Here is a 22,397-nt window from a genome sequence, read left to right as displayed (position 1 = left end):
ACATAGATCATGAAAAAAAATACCAAACGCACTAAAATAGGCACATTCTCATCTAAGAATTGGAGCAGGCAGCAGAGGATTTTCACATGGTATCTCTTTGGAAGATCAGCTAACAAGTGTGTACCTTTCTTGAGGGGGACAGGTTTTTGCCGAGCTCAAATCACTGGGCACCAAGCTGAAGTGCTATGATAAAATATATGAGGCCAGACCCACTGAATACAAGTTTAGCATTTGAACCCAGACCCAAGGCAGCTGTTCCATGTGCTGGCTTTAAAATGCTGGTGATAGAATAATTCGTAATGCCACAGCTAATTTGTCTTTTAAAGATGAGTTATTGTCAGTGCCAAAATCTACATAATTTTATGTCATTTATTTAATTTATTTCATAAGTGAACTGAAGCATCACCTTGAACTATTCCAGGGGTGGTTTTGATTAGTTTATCAGACTTGTATTTTTTCAGTCAGTACAAAGCCTGCCAGCTTGTTTGCATCAGAAGACTCATCTAGAACTTGAGTTGTAACTGACTAGAAATAAGCATAAACATATTTAAAATCCTACACTAAGTGGTCCAGCATTGAAACCAAAGGTGAACATACACCTGTGGTGAGATCCAGGCTTGTTAAACTACCATCCTGAGCTTCTATCATTTAGGTAGTTTCAGAGATTCAAATTAAATGGAAGGTGCATCCTCCACCAAACCAAGACCTTTCAGTTGTCACTTTCTCAGTATTTAAGCTGCAAAAAAAAAAAAAAAAAAAAGATGGTTGAAAAACAGATTGCTTCAACAAACAGATTGATTCAACTATACTTTTGCAATGCAATGATCTCAGTACAACCACACTAGACTAGATGGGTGCAGAGTTCAGACCAAGAGAGGTACATATTCTGCCACTTCCTGTGTGTCACAACCTGTCAGTCATTGACTGAGGAGGGACCCTTTTCCCTTACTTTAAGAAATGTGCAATGGCATTTGAAGAAACCTTTCAAGCACCTACATATAAAGATACATAATCAGTATCTAAGCTGCATCCTACTCCACTCTTGTCCTACTAATACTGCTAACAAAGTTGATCTTGGTGAAGAATTAATATGGAAAATAACAGGGTAGTTTTGTAGCTGGCATTTGAAAATATCCTAAATGGAAGCTGCCATTTTTCTAAAAAGACAAATTGCTCCTAGAAAGTTGTTTTTCCTATCTGATCTGTTTTTTGTTGGAGTCTTTCCTACATAAAGCTTTCTAGAGTAAATTTTCTTACCATCAAAGTGATGAATATCTTCCATCTCCATTTCTCCAGAAAGCCAAGATCCCTGTGCTCAATAGGAACATGATGCTTGACTGCCCCAAAATTCATGGAGACAAAGTTTGAGAATGTGAGCATCAAACGATGCCTTAGATCCAGGCAACAGGGAGGAGACACACAGCTGGCCTGCCTGGAGGCAGGAGCTATGTATGGACAGTAGGATACTGGTACCTCATAGGGATGAGATAAAAGAGGAAATGAAAAATACAAAATAAAAAAGGAGATAAAGTTGGTAAATAATGATACCCAGAGCCTGGAAAATGAAAGGTCATTTAAAATTGATCTCATGCTTTTGAATATTGAATTTTCTTCAGGTTTTCTTGAGGAATTGTTACTTGTGAAAGGCACCTTTGATGTAAATAGACTGGTTTTTTTTTGAGAACAGATATATTGAAGACCTCCTGAGAGATCAGTGTGAATTTGCTCCTTTGGGGGAATAAACATTCAGCCAGCAAAAGCATCACAAACTGCAAATGTTTATTTCCACTTACTGTTCTCTTTATTACCATGTCTCACAAAAAAAAAAAATAAAATTCTTATTCCAAAGATAGTCATTCAGCTTGTCCTTGTACAGTGGGGAGAGATCTGCATGCCCAGAAAACCACACAAGGACTACTCTGCTGTGGCCCATGAAATAATTTCTGTTCCCAAACCTGTAAGTCTGCTCTACAAAGGATCATGTTCTTTGGTATCATGGAAAATATCAGTAAAAACATGAGGTAGCCAGTTCACCCCACTTGTTTACTAAGTGGAAGAATAACTCAACTGTTACTAAACCCTGCTTATTGCAGTTTCAAAAAATGATATTATTTGCTTCAGCTGACATCTGTGCATTGTGTGTTTTGCTGCTTACTATCATGACAGGAGAGCAGAAGGAGGAAAATGCTAGAATGCAGACAAAGTTGTCCAACTTTGGTAGCAGCTGAGCTGTAGGGCACATGGAATCTGTTCTCATAGAGCTCTTGTTTTTGTGGGGTGCCCTGGTGTCTAATTCATGTGCAGCCTTTTATATTGGCTCACCGGATTGTATTTCACACATCTGCATGGCTGCCTTTTTTCACAAAAGCTGTAGGAATATAATACCTGATGTGACTGAAATTATTCAGTGGGTTATACAACTACTGGAAGAAATTGTGACAGCACAGGCAAAAATCAAGACAAAAAATGAATTCATAATTTCTTCCTTTGCTTCTACTGACTAGAGTGCCTTGTTTTTTGGGTTTGGTGTCATTTTGATGTTGTTTGCTTGGGGTTTTTTATTATTTTTAAAATAATTCAACTGCTTTGGGCTTTAACAGTCCAGTTGTGTCAGTCCTGGATCCAGGTACAAATGAGTAGACAATCGGCACAATCCTGATTGTGCCAAGATGAACAATTGAGCAAGTGACAAGGCTCAGGACTTTCAGGCAGAGCATTTACAATGGTGTTTTTATTTTGTTAATGACTCACTGTACTGATTCTCCTCTGCTAAAACGAACAACTAAATGAAACTTGTTATTTTAAAGAACAGATAACAGCAACTTTAAGTAATGACAAAACTTTTTTTTTTTATCCACCATGAATTTTTTCTTGATTTTTTAATTGGGAAAAGTATCTTCTTCAGTCCTGACACAGAAGCCATAAAGTATCCAAAAATATAGATGTCTCCTTAAACATTTGGTACTCGAACGTAATCAGGGCACTAGACGTTTAAATGGATGAAAATAGGGGCTGAAGTTAACTTGGGGGCTTTGAGTCATGGACTTTCATGGGGTACATATCAAAACTTTGCTTCTGCTACTTTTGGTAAAATGTTCATTTTGGTAATGAATGGCTTGAACCACCCTACAAGTTCCCTATTCAGCAACTGTCCACTGGCTCTGAAATTGCCTTAGTAGGAGAAAAACCCCACCAAAATAAAACAAAACAAAATTAACCAACACATTAGATTTGCTTCCCACCTGGAAGCATTTAGAGGCTGTAACGGGATCATCATTCACGTCCCTCTTCATAAAAAAAACCAAAACAGGTGGTTGTAAATGACTTGCCAAGTTGTTGACGATTTCATATAATGCACTGGGTTTTCCTGCCCCTTTCCAGAGAGCCTGCTTGTGCGGGGAGCGAGGGAGCGCTGCTACGTGGGCTTGTTTACACAGCGGGGAGTGTGGGGAGCCGGCTGTCGCTTTCTTGGGTGGTGGGTGGTGCTCTGGGCTGCTGGACGCTGCCCGCCGGAGCAGTCCGGCTTCTGCAGACGGCAGACCGTCTCGCCATCGGGCCAGCTGTTTATTTTCAAACCTTTTGTACCAAGGTTACTTGTAAGGCTGATGCTAGGGGAGTTCTGCTGAAACTGGACTATGTATATTCCCTGGTTTGCCTGTAATTTGAAGTTTATGAAAACCAGATGGATGACTGAGTGCTCTGCAAGTTAGGGTAGGAATGAGATCTTCTGACATAAAAGCAGCTCTTACAGAAAACATTGAGTTAAGAGGATTCAGGTTCAAGCTAGATTGCTTCTTCCCTCCTCCCCACTTTTATCTATTTTTACTGCATCCATTGGTATGTGTCCAAGGAAAGTCGGCCATATCATTCGGAATTACAAGGGGATAAACTTTTGACTGTCGGATCTCTTCAGGCTGAGAGACTCCAGAGAAAGAATTAAAAAGAAGGATTTCTTTAGTTGAACTTATTTGGTTGTCTGCTCTGCTAACAGCAATGTAAAATAAAGAAGAAACTGCAGCAGTCCTTTCCTGTCTCTCTAAATAATGTAAGTTACCCTTTCACACTCATCTCTAAATGTTCGTGAGGTTTTTCTGGTTTTGGGTATTTTGTGAGAGCAGTGTTTTTATAGCCAGTGAGCTCTTGCCAGGAGCTCCGCTGTATGAGTGAGTGATTGCTTTGCCTTTCTTTTTCTAAGTCAGGGTGGTAGCAGGGAAGCTGAGCAGTTTGAAACCACCTTTCTTTGACAGTCGTGTTAGCTTGGCTTTAGATGACTGTCGAAGCCTTTAAACCTTCTCAGTGTTCATGCAGAAATTTGTTTGTAGCTGGCAAAAGACAATAGCAAATGTTTTGAACTGTGCATGTCAGGCTTGCTGTAAGAGGAGGCGTTTCAAAGGGGACTGTGTGATGCTACGTAAACAAGACAGGATGTGACAAGGGAAAACAAATGTTTCTTGCTCTTTAATATTTAAAAGAAATAATTGAAACAGAGCCAAGGAGTTTGCCTAGGAAAGAAGTAGTGATGTTTATTCCAAGCAAAATAATGACTGTAAATCTGAGAGGACAATGCCAAGGTCTAATTAGGAGAGACAGTTTTCACAGTGGCTAATTTTTTGAAGCTGGAAGTTGGCATTAATATTGCCATATTCTGTTGTGCTTTTATGAAGTGTAACTTGAGCCATTACCTGATGCGTAGCTGTCCATAGGTTATTGAGGTAGGTTGATTACTCTCCTTTTAGTTTATTTTGCTGTTTTCAAAATGCTGTCTACACAGACTGTCAGGCTGATTGATAGGTTTAAATAAAACAAGGGGTATAATTACAGATAATATACCAGGTAGTATACTAAGAATAAAACAAGAAATAGACCAAGAAAATCACCCTGAACTCAAACATTCATGGGGCCAAAGCAATGACATAGACAGGGGGACAAATGAGAAAATTGCTGTGAAAATACAATGACTAAATAAATATTTCTTAGATAAGGATGTTGCTTAAGAAAAGTTGTTTTCTATTCCAACCTTGGATTTTTTGTTTTTGTGGGCAAGGGATTTATCATCTAGATAATTGTCTGTGGCCAACTATTATGAACTAATAGTCAGAAGGTTTTTTCCTCAAAATTCCACATTGATGCTTGTGTGAAAACAAATGACATTGACTAGCAGTACTAATGAGAGCTTCTAGACAATGTGAATATTTTTAATAAACTTGGGAATATAAACTGTAGGGCTTGAAAAGCATATTAAAGTGTTTGTTTTTGTTAAAATCTGTATAAACTTGTTTATTTTCAAGTTAGTCCCATAATTTTCTAGATGATATCTAAGTCATGGAGGGGTTATGGAGAGAAGGTACCAGAAAGCTACTGTACCTGGTCTTGGGACTGAATCATCCTGCTCGCAAACAAAGGGAGCAGAAAGAGGAGCTTGTCCCCTGTTTCCAGAGGGTTTGGGGGAAGTATCAGTCTGTTAGCTGCTGACAAAATGAAATAAGGCTTCTGTGCTTTGGTCCTCATCCAGAACTGCTTACCAAGCAATACATGAACCAAAGGTTTCCTCAAACTTCTCAGCAAAATGTTTGACAAACTTGAGTGGTGAAAGACACTCCCATGTCTTATCTGGACCTACAGTGCCCACAGTTTGGTTATAAAGAACAGGTTTGTGTTTTCTTTGTGGAGAGTTAATTTCAGTTCTTGAGACTCATCCTTTTTTGTGAGAAATGTGAGAAATGGCTTTGATGGGCTTTTAATAATTGCATCATTCTTCAGGGAGAAGGCTAAACAGGACTTTGGTTCAAGGAGTGTCTCTAACACATGCTGCTTGAGAGCCAGAAGGAAAATTTTAGTGGGTTTTATGACAAAACCAATTCTAGATTTGATTATAGGGTTTCTGGTAATAGAAAAGGATTGAAATCATGGAAGCAATTATCTCAGTCAACTGTGAAAGATGTTTAGATTTCTTTATGTAATTTGTAGAGGGAGACAGCAAATATATCTTCACAGACACAGAATAAGAATTAGAAGTACATATACATTTAAGGCTTTGGGGGAGTGGTGGGGGTAAGTGTGTCTTAAAAGTTGGTCTTTCTCACAGCATTGATTTTTGATGAAATCTTGTGTTTGAGGCTGGATTTGAGACAAGCAGTGTCCATGGTCTGGTGGCACATTCAAGTGCTGTCTGAATTCTGCTATATTCAGCAGCATGCACAACATTTGGAATATTAGACCTTATATGGACAAAAATGATAATTCTGCTGGGGGGCTTCCCCAGCCCACAATACTATTCTTTCTCTGGCAATCCTGGTTTTAGGTTGAAGCTCAGGTTATTTACTGGAAAATCCCAGATGCTTGAAGCCATCATAAAAGGGTGCTGGGCCTGTCTTTGCCTGATAATGGAATTTCATTAATTCATAAAAAAACTAGAATTTGGATAGTTTATGTAAACACAGCAATGCTCCTGTTTCCTTTGAGGAAAACTGGATAGGTACTGGGTGTTCTAATCCAGAGATCAAAGTGCTGTACATTACTATACTGAAGCTGAAATTTAATAATCTGCATAAAGTATTAAACATATACAGTTCTGCAGAAACCTGTAATACCGTGTCTAGACACATGAACTGTTTTTTATTAAAAATAAAGGCACAATATATAGTTGGTTAGGATAAATCCTTGATCCACATTTGATTTGATCTGCTGGCAAGCATAATGTCTCATCAGAATTAAATGTGTCTGAGGATACAAGTGTAGCTAGTTTGAACTATTTTTTATACACAGCAGCAAGGATATATTCTTGCAAATAGTAAGTTCAGTTTATAAAGAATGTTCCTTAACACAGTGGCATTATATAAGGGAATAACACTTCAAATTTAATTAGTTGTTTTACGGACAGTGCAGTATTCTGTATTACAAAATACCACTAATTCCAAAGCCCTAAAAATTTTCTCCTGGAACTCTGCCCATCCATATTTTGCAGGGTAACATATATGAACTTGCCTTTTTCAGTTAGTGAAGCAATCCAGTGACTGCCAGATTGCAATCCACTGTTGCAAATGCTACACTTGGCTGACACCTTCAATCAAAATTCAAATTATGAATAATTATATGCTGTTTCCAGAGACTGCAGGTTGTGGTTTTCTGTCATGTTTCCTGGTAAAAAAACAAGGGTGGGGAGAGCTAACCATGTGAAATGCATGGCATGAGCTGTTAAAAAAAACAAGACTGAAAACAAAAATCAATATTTGTTGAAAGAAATCAGTATTGGAAAGGAAATAATGACTATTTAGATGTTTTTAAAATACTGAAGGGAAAAGAACAGGGCTTAGCAGTCACATAAATGGACTTTGCCCCTCTATATTTCTATTTTTGTTAAGTTACTTTTCAATACATGCTCCTGTTGGAATTGGACTTGTTCTTCTATTTGTTATGTGACATGAATGGATTGCAGGCAGTCCTTTGGTATGCTGTAAGGTTTGTATTAACATTCCTGTAAAGGAAAGAGCTGCTTGGTTGCAAACACTTACCAAATGAATTTTGGAAGTTTTGTGCACAAGATCTCGTTTTCTTTGTTTTTGTTTTTGATCAATTGAAATAAAGATTGCCTTCCACTGAGCAAAACCCAGGCTGACCTTTGGAGAAATGAAAATGGCATTTAATGTGAAACTTTCTGAAAGGTTTTATTTCTATAAAGACCATGTTGTATTTCTGTGGTTTAAATAGATAAATATTTATTGTATGAATTGTAACATTAAAGGCATTTGCCTTTGTTTTCTACCACAGACTGTCTAAACATTTTCTGCCCACAGTCTGTAGACTTATTGCTTGTCACTACTTCCAATAATTTGGCTGGTTAGTTATATTTGGATTGGGCGTTACTTATTTTGAAAGGTGATTTTAACTTGAAGTCAGTAATTGAGCTTCATCAGAAATACCAGTTTGTAACTGGAATACCATACAGTGAAACAAGTGATGTAACATGCCACTAATGTGTGGGGACAGCCAAGGATCTAGTCAGCTGAGATATCTGCTGGCAACCAGGCAGCCTTCCTATTTGCTAGCTGGACTTCAGGGCAAAAAAACTCAGAGGCAAATTATATTCAAAAGGAAGAACTTAAATTGGAAATGCAACTTAAATATAGTTCTTGAGGTGCTGAATAGGTAGATGTAGCAGGTAGATGTTGGCAGGCTCTATCCATCTGGCCATTGTCTAGTTGCAGCAGGGTGAAAAGAGGCACAGCTAAATTAAGAAGAGACTAATCATAGACACGTGAAAAATGTTAGCAGCGTATATTCTGGCACTTCTTACATTACATGGTGACCCTGCTAACACAAGCATCAAAAGAAACTCATACTGAAATGGTTGTGATGGTTTATTGTTAAATACTAAATGTATGCGGTAATGTCTTAAGAATATGCCCTGCCACTAGGAGAAGAGAAATGACATAAAAATATAAAATGACATAAAAATGACACGTACATACTTAATTGTCGAGGAGATGAGTCCCTCTGCAAACACCTCTGTGACAGCCCCCTGGAACCTCTTTTGAGATAAGAAAAGCTACTTGCTTATAATGACTTATGTTAGAAAAATGTAAGCTCTTTTTTTTTTTTTAATATTATTGGTTAGGTTTGATTTTTTTATAATTGGTTGTTCCAAAGAAAGATAATGTAGTTGGCCAAAATGTGTTAACCCTGTTTTTCATTGGTTTACTTGTGATCCCCCCAAACCCTATAAAATTACATGTGTGATCCCCCATCTTTGGATTTGTTGCCTGACCCCTTCACGGATGATAATAAAGCCTGTGGAAAAAGTCTGAGCTGTTCTCCCGGCCTTTTTATGCCAGATGGAAACTACAGGTTTGTGTGAGAAACCATGAAGCTGAGTGCCTGAAAGGCCAGAGCTGGCAAACCTTGTAACTTTCCCCTGCCCAACAACAACTGGGCAGGGAACACAAGAAAAAGTTACGCTTAATGTTCCTCTGGAAGAACTCCAAACTGCTTTTTATGGTCAGTACTTTCAAGTACTTTATGGTCAGTGCTCATGTACAAATATTCATTCTGCTCACTTTAAAACCATCTGAATATTATCAGTTTTGGATGCTTTGTAGGAGTGGTTAATTAAGAGGATTGTGATCTGCAGTCCTTATGCCAAGGTGGATGCTCTTTGTGAAAGAGACATAAGGATTGAAGGAGATGCAAAACCTTTGATCCGATTTTAAACGCTTGAGATGAATGTTCAGCAATTTGCTTGCTCCTAATTCAGTATGGATTTATTGTAATGTAATAAACATATGTCTTATTGTTATTAGTCTGTATAAACATGTGTGTGATCAGTTTATTTATGGGTGACTTTCTGTTCTTTTGTCATGGGAAGCTCTTTCTTTTGTGCTGCTGTGAGCTTCTGTTCTTCATTTTTTTTTCTTGTAGTTCTGGAAACAAAGAATGAAAATCCCACTTTTTTTTTAATGGGTTTTAATGCTAGTCTTGAGGATACTCCTTCAGCAGACATGTAATCTGGAAATTTGTCATGCCTGGACTGATGGTTTAAAAAAAGTTTTAGTCCCTCTGAGGATCTGTACTGTGCCTGCCTCCTTTTCTACATCAAAGTTCAGCAGCATCTGGTTATTTGTGAGCTTGAAGGTATATGATATCTAGCAGTGTGTGGAACAAAAGCCCTCCAAAGTAGTGATGGATTTTTTTTGTGCTGAACTTGGAAATGTTCTTGAAAAGATCCCAACAGTTATGGGTTTTGTGTGCCTCTGAATGAATTAATCTCTGCAGTGGTCCTTGGAGAGATAGTATGTATCCCATATCTAGCCCCAAACATATTTGCCCCATGATCTGTGCTAGTAGAGAACTTCCATATTCTGTGAGAAATGGCACTTCCTAAAGAGCAGGTGCCAGCAGCTTTAATGATGTCTTCAGGGTCCCCTGGTTCTTCTGAGAACGGCTTTAAGTTGAAAATGCTATAAATCCCTCTACTTAAAAATTAATCATGAACTAAAATGACCCCCTGGAATGAAAATATAGATCTGAGGAGCAAACCATTTACAGCATACATAAACTTGTGAAGGGGAAAAGCTGCCATGTTTCTCAGCATTCACAAAGGTTTTTGATTTGGTTTTCCTTTTTCTGTTCTTTTTGCAGTGAGGAAACAGTATTCATGAAATTCCCTTCTACAACTTTCTTGCCTGCAATCCCTTTATTGGTGGAAGTGTTAATGTAAGCCTTCAGGGATTAACTTCCACAAGATAAGTTTCTGCAAGTGCTGGTTTGTTTTGTTTTTATTATTATTATTATTATTATTTGGTTTGTTTGGTTTTGGGGGTTTTTTGTTTGGGTTTTTTGATCTTGAAAGCAGATTTAATTTGATATCTTGAACTCAAGTAATTGCACTGTGCTAAAGTTAAGAAACCTAGGGCCAAAATGTCAGGTAGAGCCACAAGTTATTTCATAGCATCTGAGGGTGTTTTTTTTGTTCTAAGTGTTACTTTGACACAATACTACAGTATGGGTTAATATGTGGTCTTTCCAAAGTGCTTTTAAGATTTACTGGACCCTCCACAGAGAACTGGTGCTTCTCTTATTACCTAATTCTTAGTCTGCTCTGAGCAGTTTTAGGAGCAACTGGTCTTTGTGCATCTCAGATCAGAAAACAGAAGACAGATAAAATGTTGCACCATGAAGAGTTCATTCTGTATATCTAATAAGCAGTGATAACTTTTGTCTTGCATCTAAAACAGTTGGAAATAAATTTTGATTGTAGAATGCAAATATGTTCTGAGATACTTAGTTTCTAATTAAAGACAAATAATTTTTCATTAATTTACGAAAGTAATCCTTTACTTAAAATCTCTCAGTGGAGATAAGTGCAACCCTTTATTACACAGCCAAAGAAGATATTAAGTATTGGAGGATCGCTCTCTAAGAATTGCACTACATGTTCTGCGTAGGCAGAAAATCCCCTCATTCTTTATCTTCCTCATAATTAGACTTTACTATTCCATCCTATAAAACCCAGACTAGATAAGAGCTTGCAAATTTTTTTTTTGTATATTAAGATGGATTTGGGTAAAAAAAAATAAAGAGTAGTTCCATTTCCTCTGTTGGCACAGTTTAAAATTCTGGTTTATATCATCAGAAGCTGACATTACACAGTCTTGAATATAATTAATTGTAAAAGCAGGAAGATTTCTTCCCATATTTAACTTCTGGGATGGGTTTTTATCTGTGCTCCTGAATGGTGGCCTTTAACCTTCTGAATCAACCATCATTGTTTCACCTCTGGGATGTGCTCATGCAGAAGGCCTGCTCTGAAGATGTGCACCATCTGAAGGGATCTCTGATGATGAAGGTTGGCAGCTCTTAAATGAGAAGAACCAGGACAGTGATCAAGGCATGATTTCCCCAAGCTTTATGACATTGCTTAATACATTAATAATACAGAGTACCTATGCAGAGAAACCAGAAAAAAAGAAATATCACTGGAGTCTCTTCCTTAAGAATGAAGTAAATTTGAGAAGATAAGAGGAAGGGGGAAAAGAAGTTCTAGGTTATTATTGTATTCACCATAAAAGGGTTCTCTGCTTGGGTCAATGACTAGTCATTCACCATTGTTGGGAGTCTTGTTTGTATGATTTAAAATGGGTGTACCTGCTAAAGGTACTCTGAGTGGCATTCCTCATGCAACACTGGTGTAATAAGGCAGATGTCTGAGGGATTCATTTCACCTGCCATCCCTAAATGGCCCAGTTTTGCCAAGTGATGGAAGCAGCTGTGTAAAGCCATTCATGGCCATTAAGGATGCCAAAGGGAGTGGCTACTGTGACAGCTCCTGTGATGTCTGTTCTGAGTAATTCAAAGGCTTGCCTGGGTCAAATCAAAAGTAAATCTATCCTAGCTTTGTAATTTGGATGGTTACTGATGGTAGATGCCTCCAGAAGAGCACAAGAGCGGATCAGTGATATAATGGTACTCTTCAGAATGTTCTTCTGTATTCAGTGATTTGTACTTCCAGTTCTGGTCCTGGTAGAGGTGGTGTCTTTAATCAATTCAGTCACTATCTATTTGTCCTACTCTCCTGGAATGTCTAAAATAGTAAAAACTGTACTATCTTGGACAATGGGTTTCACAGCTCACAGAGTAAAGAATTATACAGCACATTACTGGTATCTACAAAAGATGCTTCTCCTCTGTGGCCAGTAAAAAGGAATAGTAAAAAGCAATACATGCAGATAGTGAAGAAACAATACACTGTGAATAAAATTTAACTCAAGAGTACAGTGGACTCCACTTGCCAAAAACCTAATGACTGTAGTTTCATCAACCTTCCAAAAGCTTCTAAGTTGTTTGAAAGGCATCCTAAGAGCCACTCACTGTGGAATCTGAGTTAGAGAAGTTCAGTACCTGAGGTAGGGATTTCTCCATATCTTGTTTGTAACTGGTTTTCCACTAGAATTTCTCAATTGCTTGTAACATCAGTGCTTACATCTCTTTACTTTGTATACACATCTCATGGGTTTTATCACTTAGGATGTATAATCTGTTTCAGGAAAAACATGGTGCATCTTTTCACAGTCATTGCAAATACTATTTCTAAAATCTCCTGCAGTTCTTATATCCACTTAGAGAGTTTGCAAAGGAAAGAGGATGCTAAGATCTCCTCCTATTCCTGACTGCAAGTGTTTCATGCTATATAAGCCACTGTCTTGCACCTCTTTCTTTACAGAATTGATGGCTGGCTATGAAAACTTATTTCATAGTGTTGAAAGTGCTTAATGTCACAGATACAGTTAAATAGCAATAGTCTAACTGTGTTTGGCCTTAAGATATAGGCTATCTATGTTTGCAAGGGAACTTGTGTTGTTTGTAGCAGGTGCCTATCACAGCAGGATTCTGGTACTTGAAAGAGATCTCCAGGCACTATCACAATCCAAATGATTATGTGGTTGATTTAAGACAATATTGTTCTTATCTCTCCTGATGCCAGATTTTTTTTTTCCAAGTCCCCTTTTTGTTTAAACAGACAGATGCATTCACATGGTTATTATAGCTTCCTCTACTGTCCCTTAATTTGCTTTTCATGTACACAAAAATGTACTGTTTTTCCTGTAAAGTAAAATGGATGTGGTTTCATGTAGAAATGAATGTTCTGTTCAGCTTGGGAGAGCCTTAAAATTGTGTGTATAGGTGGTTCTGCTTTATTCCTCTTTCATTAGCTGTTGCTTCCTAAGTTGTGATGCCAATTGAAAAGACTGATATTCATGCAGGACTGTATGTACAAGGTTCTTGAGAATGCAATTTTTTGCAGAAATTTGACCTACATCAGATCTGAGCATTTGCTTATGAGCAGCTGTTTGATGTTGGGTTTCCTCTTCCCTTTCCTTGTTACTTGTGGAATTTTTTTGAGGGAACCTCTACTAAGTATGCCCAGGAAGGAAATTATAACCAGGGCTAGAGGGACCCTGCCTCCAGCCGGGGAGATGCACGGGAAAACCGGGTCTTTCGGATGGTGTGGATCCAATGGCCTGGCACATCAGAGCCACAAAAACATAGGGCATTAGTTGACACTGGTTGACAGTGCACCCTAATATCATTGGGACATGTCAGGGCAGAACCTGTTTCCATTACTGGGGTGATGAGGGGATCACAGGAATTGACTCTGTTGGAAACTGAGGTGAGCCTGACTGGGAAGGAGCGGCAGAAACATCCTGTTGTGACTGGCCCAGAGGCCCTATGTATTTTGGGCATAGACTTCCTCAGGAATGGCTATTACAAAGACCCAAAGGGACTCAGGTGGGCTTTTGGAATAGCTGCTGTAGAGGCAGAGGGCATTAAGCAATTGAACACCTTGCTTGGACTGTCAGAGAACCCATCTGTAGTGGGACTCCTGAAGGTGAAGGAGCAGCAAGTGCCAATTGCCACCTCGACAGTGCACCACAGGCAGTACAGGACAAATCGAGATGCCGTGATCCCCATCCACAAGATGATCCATGAGCTGGAGGGCCAAGGGGTGGTCAGCAAAACCCACTCACCCTTCAACAGCCCCATCTGGCCTGTGCGCAAGTCTGACGGAGAATGGAGATTGACTGTGGACTATCGTGCATTGAATGAAGTGACTCCACCGCTGAGCGCTGCCGTGCAGGACATGCTGGAACTCCAGTACGAGCTGGAGTCCAAGGCAGCAAAGTGGTACGCCACCATTGACATTGCCAGTGCATTTTTCTCCATTCCTCTGGCAGCAGAGTGCAGGCCTCAGTTTGCTTTCACCTGGAGGGGCGTGCAGTACACCTGGAATTGACTGCCCCAGGGGTGGAAACACAGCCCCACCATCTGCCATGGACTGATCCAGGCTGCACTGGAAAAGGGTGAAGCTCCAGAACATCTGAAGTACATTGATCAGATAATTGTGTGTGGGAAAACAATTTGAGAAAGGAGAGAAGATCATCCAGATTCTGCTGGAAGCCTGTTTCACCATTAAGACAAGAAAAGTCAAAGGTCCTGCCTGAGAGATCCAGTTCCTGGGGGAAAAGTGGCAAGATGGATGGTGTCAGATTGCCACTGAGGTCATCAATAAGATCACTGCGATATCTCCACTGACCAGGAAGAAGGAAACAAAAGCTTTCCTAGGTGCCATAGGCTTTTGGAGAATGCACATTCCTGAGTACAGCCAGATCGTGAGCCCTCTCTACCTGGTCACCCAGAAGAAGAACAAATTCTACTGGGGCCCTGAGCAGCAGCAAGCCTTTGCCCAGATCAAGCAGGAGATCACTCATGCAGTAGCCCTTGGCCCAGTCAGGATGGGACCAGAAGTGAAAAATGTGCTCTACTCTGCAGCTGGGAACAAGGGCTTGTCCTGGAGCCTTTGGCAGAAGGTGCCTGGTGGGACTTGGGGTTGACCACTGGGATTCTGGAGCTGAAGTTACAGAGGGTCTGAAGCCAACTACACTCCATCAGAGAAGCAAATCTTGGCTGCCCATGAAGGAGTTAAAGCTGCCTCAGAGGTAACCAGCACTAAAACACAATTCCTCCTGGCACCCTGACTATCAATGCTAGGGTGGACGTTCAAAGCATAAGTTCCTTCTTCCCACCACGCCACCAACGCCACATGGAGCAAGTGGATCGCCCTCACCACACTGTCCGTATTGGAAACCCAAATTGCCCTGAGATTTTGGAAATAATTACAAACTGGCCAGAAGATGAAAACTTTGGTCTCACCAACAAAGAGGACTAGGAACAAGTGACCCGGGCTGATGAAGCCCCGCCATACAACCAACTGCCAGCAGATGAAACTCGCTACGCTCTTTTCACTGACGGTTCCTGTCGCATCGTGGGGATGAACCGGAAGTGGAAAGCAGCCGTATGGAGCCCGACACGACAGGTTGCACAAGCTACTGAAGGAGAAGGTGGATCAAGTCAACTTGCTGAACTCAAAGCCGTTCAGCTGGCCCTGGACATTGCTGAAAGAGAGAAGTGGCCAAAGCTTTACCTTTACACTGATTCATGGATGGTAACCAGTGCTCTATGGGGTTGGCTGGAGAAGTGGGAAAAGGTTAACAGGCAGCATAGGGGAAGACCAATCCGGGCTGCTGATGAGTGGAAAGACATTGCCACTGTGGTGGAGAAGTTACCTGTGAAAGTCCGTCATGTAGATGCCCATGTCCCCAAGAGTCGGGCTAATGAGGAGCACCAACACAATGAGCAAGTAGATCAGGCTGCAAGGATAGAGGTGTCACAGATAGACTTAGACTGGCAACACAAGGGAGAGTTGTTCCTGGCTCGATGGGCCCATGATGCCTCAGGTCATCAGGGCAGAGATGCCACGTATAAGTGGGCACGAGAGCAAGGGGTGGATCTAATCATGGACAGTATTTCCCTGGTTATCCACAACTCTGAGACATGTACTAAGATCAAGTAGGCCAAGTGGGTGAAGCCTCTCTGATATGGGGGGTGGTGGTCCAAATATAAGTATGGGGAGGCCTGGCAGATTGATTACATCCCACTGCTTCAAACCCACCAAGACAAGTGCTAGGTGCTCACAGTGGTAGAAGCCACCACTGGATGGTTGGAAACCTACCCTGTGCCTCATGCTACAGCCCATAATACTATACTAGGCCTCGAAAAGCAAGCCTTTTGTTTTTCTCATTGTATTCCCCCAGACAATGATGTCATCAGTGTACTTCAGATGTTCTGGAGCTTCACCCTCATGGTACCCCTGAGGGGATTGAGTTAGACAACGGGACTCATTCCAAGAACAGCCTTATAAGCACCTGGGCAGGAGAACATGGCATCGAGTGGGTGTACCATATTCCTTATCATGCACCAGTGAAAGGGAAAGTTGTATGGTGCAATGGACTGCTTAAAACCACCTTGAAGGCACTGGGTGGGGGGACTTCCAAGAATTGGGAGATTAATCTACCAAAGGCCACATGGTTAGTGAACACCTGAGGCTCCACTAACCAAGCAGGCCCTGCCCAATATGAGCCCTTGGGAACACCAGATGGAGATCAGGTTTCTGTGGTGCACATGAGAGGTATGCTAGGAAAAACTGTTTGGGTGAACTCTGCCTCCAGCAAAGACAATTCAATCTGTGGAGTTGTCTTTGCCCAGGGACCAGGCTGCACCTGGTGGGTGATGCAAAAGGATTGAGAGAACTGATGCATATCTCAAGGAGACCTGGTTTTAGGGTGAACTACCCATGGCACTGTGCCTGTATCCATAGCTGCATTTATATATGTATATAATTAAGGCACTGCATGTATGTATGTATATATATAATTCAAAGGTTTAAATTTGATGTAACATGTCAGTATGTGAAAAAATTTGGGGTGGATAATGTTGTGGGTTAGGTTTTCTTTTCTTTCCTTGCTACGGCTGGAATTTTTTCCCATCGAATTGCTAAGAGGCACTGATGGCTGAGTGCTTGAGACTTCTCTGGTTTATGGGAGTTTCTCTCAGAGGGATAGAGACACTTAAACATTAGAAGCATGCAAAGGATGGGGGGTGGGGCAGTTGCAGATCTTTTTGCTCTCACTCTTTGGCATCAGAGAAGGACAGCCAGGCTGTCGCTTTCTGCAGGGAGAATTCACCAGCACCTGAGGGACCTATCCCCATCTGCTCGTGTGCCCTAGGAATCCTGAACTTCACCTCTCCCGGCCCTGCCCAGAGCTGGGCCACTGCTGGTCTGCCACTGCTATTTCTTCGGTATTGCTCTGGGTTTCTCCATGCAGTAGCCTGTACCTTCCTCCCTTCCTACCACTGCAGGACTTCTAATACATCTCATCCACCACCCTGGGAATTTTTGCTAATTTCTGCCAGCTGTGACGGTAACTGCACCTAAGGGGAAAGTACCTGCAGCTGAGAGGACTGTTACTGGGTTCCTGGTTCTGTTTCTTATTAATCCCATAGTTGTTGTTTTGTTTGTCTTGTTATAAATACTAGTAAAGAACTGCTATTCCTTAATCCTGGGTATAGAAAGGTTTCAGCTATTTTCAATAATGACAATTATTTATATAGGAGAGCTGGCATGCAATTAGCAAATAAGTGTCCTTGCTGAGGACTGTAAGGATGTGTTTACTGGGTGAAGTTCAGCCATTGGGTGTTTCCAAGTTTTGAACTGCTGGAGCTGACTGCTGGGAAGTCAAATGGGGTGTCCCTGTGAGTGCGGAGGTTGAGACCAGGGTCGTAGCTAGCATGCTCAGGCTCTGAGCACTTCGAGCTCGCACCAAGAGCTATAGATGACTTTTTGTTATGGTCTGTTCAGCTCATTTGCCCATCACCATTGTTAAGACCCACAGAGCTCCTTTTGCCAAGGTTGTCCTGACATTGTTTCTTACTACTGCTAGTGCTGCCAGCCTACTGGCTGCACACAGCTATGTGTTTATCTAATTGCTGTAGAAGTTCAGCATTGCACTTTTACCAACATAAAGAGCCTGTCTGGGTAAACTTAATGCTTGAGCAAGGCTTTCTCTGAACCCAAGGACAATATACATGTTTAGACATATTGCTGTGTTTTTTGAAAGATATTTTGGCTCAGAAGAAGACTTGGCAGATATAGAAGTTGACATCACTACTGGGCTGTGGACAAGAAAATTAGGTGGGTACTGTTCAACCGCTAAGGTAAATATGGAGGTGCAGCAAGCAATACTTTGTATTTTAAACAATATAAGTATTACAGAGGATGTGAACCTGATTTCAAGCTTCTCATGTGTTGGAGAAGGGGCTCTTTTTTCTCTCTCCTTCTTAGTCTTATCCGAATATGTGTTTTTGCACTAAGAAGACTAAAATTTCTTCCCTTTCTGCCTCCATTTTTGCTGTTTTTAATAGTTAGATTCTGTCTCCTGTTTCTTGCTGTGAGACATCTAATGTGGTTTGGGTTTCTTTATGTCCTGGTTTGTGTTTCCTATGTTATATTTGATGGGAAGTTGGAGTTTTGAAGGCTGCAAGAAAAACATTCTAAAGGGCTGGCACTCTTTTAATTTTATGAAGAAGTTACATGGCTTGTAGTGATTGCTGGGTGCTGCCTTCTCCCTTGCTGATTTGAACTTCATGCTAGTTCACCAAAATCCTACTGAATTAAATTGAAACAATAGAGGAGCTTTTTGGTGGTCATCAGAGAATGTGACTAAACTCCAGTACCTGGTAAGTGTTTACCCCCTAAAGGGATAGCCAGTGGCCATGAATCATGGGGCAGATCCCATCTCAGGAGGAATTGGAGGGGATGATCTCTGCAATTTTCACCATACAGTTTAGTATTCAAAGCATTGAGCATTTTCTGGTTGCATTTATTTTTTCCCTGTTGCCCAGCAACTCTGAAGAAAATGGTAGAGCATTTTTCAGCATATCTAACAGTATGTAGAAGAGACCAGGGACCTTTTTCCAAATTTATTCCTGATCAGCCTCCTTCTTTTTGCTCTGTTGTCTACTTTCCTGCTTCTGGAAATGTTAACAGTAATTAGTGTGGAGTCTTCATTGAGCACTTTTATTTGAAATACCATTTCACAGCAGATGTTTATGGAAACTGTGTTTTGATGTGCAGTTTTAATTATTTGTCAGTTCATCTTGGTTTTATTTGAGCCTATGTACCTATAAAGGCTGAACAGAGATCTGTCAGTGTTCACAAAATAGGTAGACCTAAAGAGTCAAAAATGCACAACTGTAAGGTTGATAGTACCAGTAGTCAGGGTAGGGTTTTTCTTCAGTAGAAATGCTCTGACTCACTGCTTTGGATGGTAAGTATACAATTTAACATTCTTTTACTTATGATTGCACAACATCTAGTTGACATACATCACTGCAGATATTTTTTAGGAGCTCACCTGACAATATGACATTTTATTAAACATGAAAAGGGCCCTAAATTACAGTTCTGATGTTGTAATTTAACCTGATACTCTTATCCTGTTATTTCCCTTGGTGTGTCCTTTCCATTAATTTCCTGCCCCTTCTCTTTGAAATCTCATTTTTGAGAATTTGGGGGATTCGGTTGAGGATTCATGGATGCATTGTTCTCACATATGCAGTAAATTTAGTGTGTTCCAGCTGTTTTGGAATTTATTGTGCAAGGCCCTATCTCAAAATGAGGTCCTGAAAACCTCAGTCGGACAAACAGCCTCTCAGTTGGTCATGACAGTGTGATCACGCAAGCTCTAACCTGCCAGGCTTGTCCCTTGGTGTGTGCAGTGCAACCACCAGCAGGTCCCCTCTCCATCCAAAGATGGGACAGCTGGGAGGTGGGGTCTCTGGGGGTAGAAGCAGGACTATTCACCTCCAAAGACGGTTGGAGAAGGGGTACTGCAGAGGCACAAGAAGTGGTGATGAGGAGAGAGAAGAAATACAGGTATTAGATGCCAGTCATAACCTTCCCTCTACAAACTGGAGTATAAAGCATCAGTATGTTGATGTCTTAAGAGGTCCACCCATGTTTCAGGGGCTCACCCTTTTGTACGCTTTGATTACAGGCTGGGGAAAGGAGAAAGAAAAAAGACCAAATCAACATGTAACACTATTAAGCAAGGCTTTAATTTGTAGAAGCAGTTTCTATTCCTGTTATTCCTGTGCCTTCAGCAGCTGAAAACTTAAAAAAAAATTTCAAATTCATGACATTTGCATCTGACAGTGATACTGAAGGTGAGCCCACTGCTGTGCAGAAGGAATGCCAGAATACAGAGCTTATTTCTCGTGACTGCAGTGCCACTTCAGTGGCAGATACCCAAGAGGGGGGAAGAGAAAGAACAACACAGAGGGGAGAAAAGCAGTTTGTTTCTGATGCTGCCTGACTTGCAACTTCAGTGGTGGAGAGAGGCAGGAAGCGCAGTCCTGCCAGAAAGGCTCAGGCTGGCTGAGCAGGGAGGTTATGCTGTCCAGCCATGCTGCAGTTGTGCTGCAAAAGCCACAACCTTGGCAAGCTAAACCAGGCATAAGCAGAAGGTAGAAGGAAATAGAAGAAGGTGACAAAGCAATAGGAGGATGGGTGCTGGGCTGCTGGGAAAGTTTCCAGCATCCCAGCATTACATCCTAGGCAAACTTTTCAAGTTGTTTGCATCCCAGGCTATGACAAATCCCTTGTGTTAGGTCACAAGTGTTGGGAAAAACCATCTGCTCTGCTGGATCATAAGATGAGGGAGTGACCATGGCTCACAGCTGTGGCTGGTGTGGAAGAACCAGGACCTAGCAGTGCTCCTTTTGTGGCAGACATGCCCTCTGACTACAAACCCACAGTGGGAAGAAGCTATTGCTCTTCTCAAATGGTGTGAGCTACAGCCTGGACTATTGGAGGTTGTGGAGTGAAGGCTGAAGTTGCACTTGCTCTATGGAAGCTGCAGGGTCTGCATGGGTGCACAGCCACAGTGGGGCAAGGAAAAGGCCACCGGCTCATGAAGCCTCATAAGGTGCTTGATTCCTGGTGTGGGCATGGCTCCACAATGACAGTCAGTTTATAGTATAGTATATAGTATATATATTCAGTGCAGATTTTTGGAGTGTTCAGATGACTTATTTAGTATTAGGGAAGATATCAATATCTAACTATGACCTCTAAGTAAACTGTGAGGTTTTTTGGTAGCTTAATTTTTATGGCCTCCTTAAGAATATGAATTCAGGTTGTGTTTGGAACAGGAAAAATAATAAGTTATTCAAAACCCAGGACATTTACAGGGGATGACAATGGAAGCTAGATCACTCTTCCATGGCACTATGAAGATGGCATGTTCAATATATTATTTTCTCCAGAACTTTCTTCAGTAGTCAGCAGTGACACAGATAAGTCAACAGCAACATTGAAATGCAGCAATTTTCTGAGGAAAAGTAGCCTATTCTTTTTAAAATAAAAACAGAAAAACAACAAACAAAACATATAATGACCACCCCCATCTCCCAGCACAGAAGACATACACATGCAGTAAATCTATTTGAAAGAGTCTGGTTGTAACTGCTATGGGGGTAAAGTGAATCCTTTTTGCTAAGAAGAAACCCACATATCAACATGTAACAAGAAAAATCTCAGGGAAATGCTATGCCTTTTGTCTCATTTTCCTTGCCACAGTAGCATGTTTTTGTTTTGTTGAAGAAGCAGGATAATTTGTGGAGTATCAGCTCATTGTCAGCACACAACTTCTCATAGTTAATTGTGAGGGAACAGCACTTTGAAGCAATCTCTCGTTTGGAGGTTATTTCCCTATGAGAGTGGCTGCAGCTGTGGCTCCATCAGTCTCCTTTGGCCATGAGGTATGTTATGGCATCAGTTCTGAGGGGTATGTAGTACCTACTACTGACTGTAAATGGAAATAATAATTTGGGTGATACTGGTCATTATGTTTTAGTGTATGTAAATATGGTGTTTGAAATGAGCAAGGGAAAGCAAACAACTGAATGATGTCTGTGCTTCTGTCTGACAGTCTTCCACTTCAGTTCTGGGAGTGTCATTCCTGAACTTTCTCACTTAAAGTGTCTTTGTTCCACTGGCAGAAACAAAAGGCCTTGGATCTTCTTTTTGTGGGAGTGAAATATGTTGTTGTTCTTTGCAATAGGGGTTCCACAGACAGTTTAAAAAGAAAACCAAAAAGCTCCCTGAACCAAAGATAAAAAACCCACCTCTCCAGAAACATGCTTTAAATATCTGGCCTTCTTTTAAACTGTGAATCCTGCTGTACAGGTGCCTGTTGCTCCTGAATGTTGGAGCTAAAATGATACATACCTTGTGCTTTCTCTTTGATTGAGTTCAGCACATGTTAAGGGAGGAGCGGTATTTTGGCATGGGCACCCCAAACCCTAATACATGCACACACACTGCCTGATGTTTAATTTCAGGTTATAAACTGGATTACAACATGCCTTCACCCTGTGGGCATTGTCCAGAGAAACAAGGCTGGATCTGCCTAACGCATAAAATGATCTGGCCAAATGATTGCCAA

This window comes from Cinclus cinclus, chromosome 5, assembly GCF_963662255.1.
Source record: "Cinclus cinclus chromosome 5, bCinCin1.1, whole genome shotgun sequence".
NCBI classification, from domain to species: Eukaryota; Metazoa; Chordata; class Aves; order Passeriformes; family Cinclidae; genus Cinclus; species Cinclus cinclus.
This window is presented reverse-complemented; position numbering follows the sequence as displayed.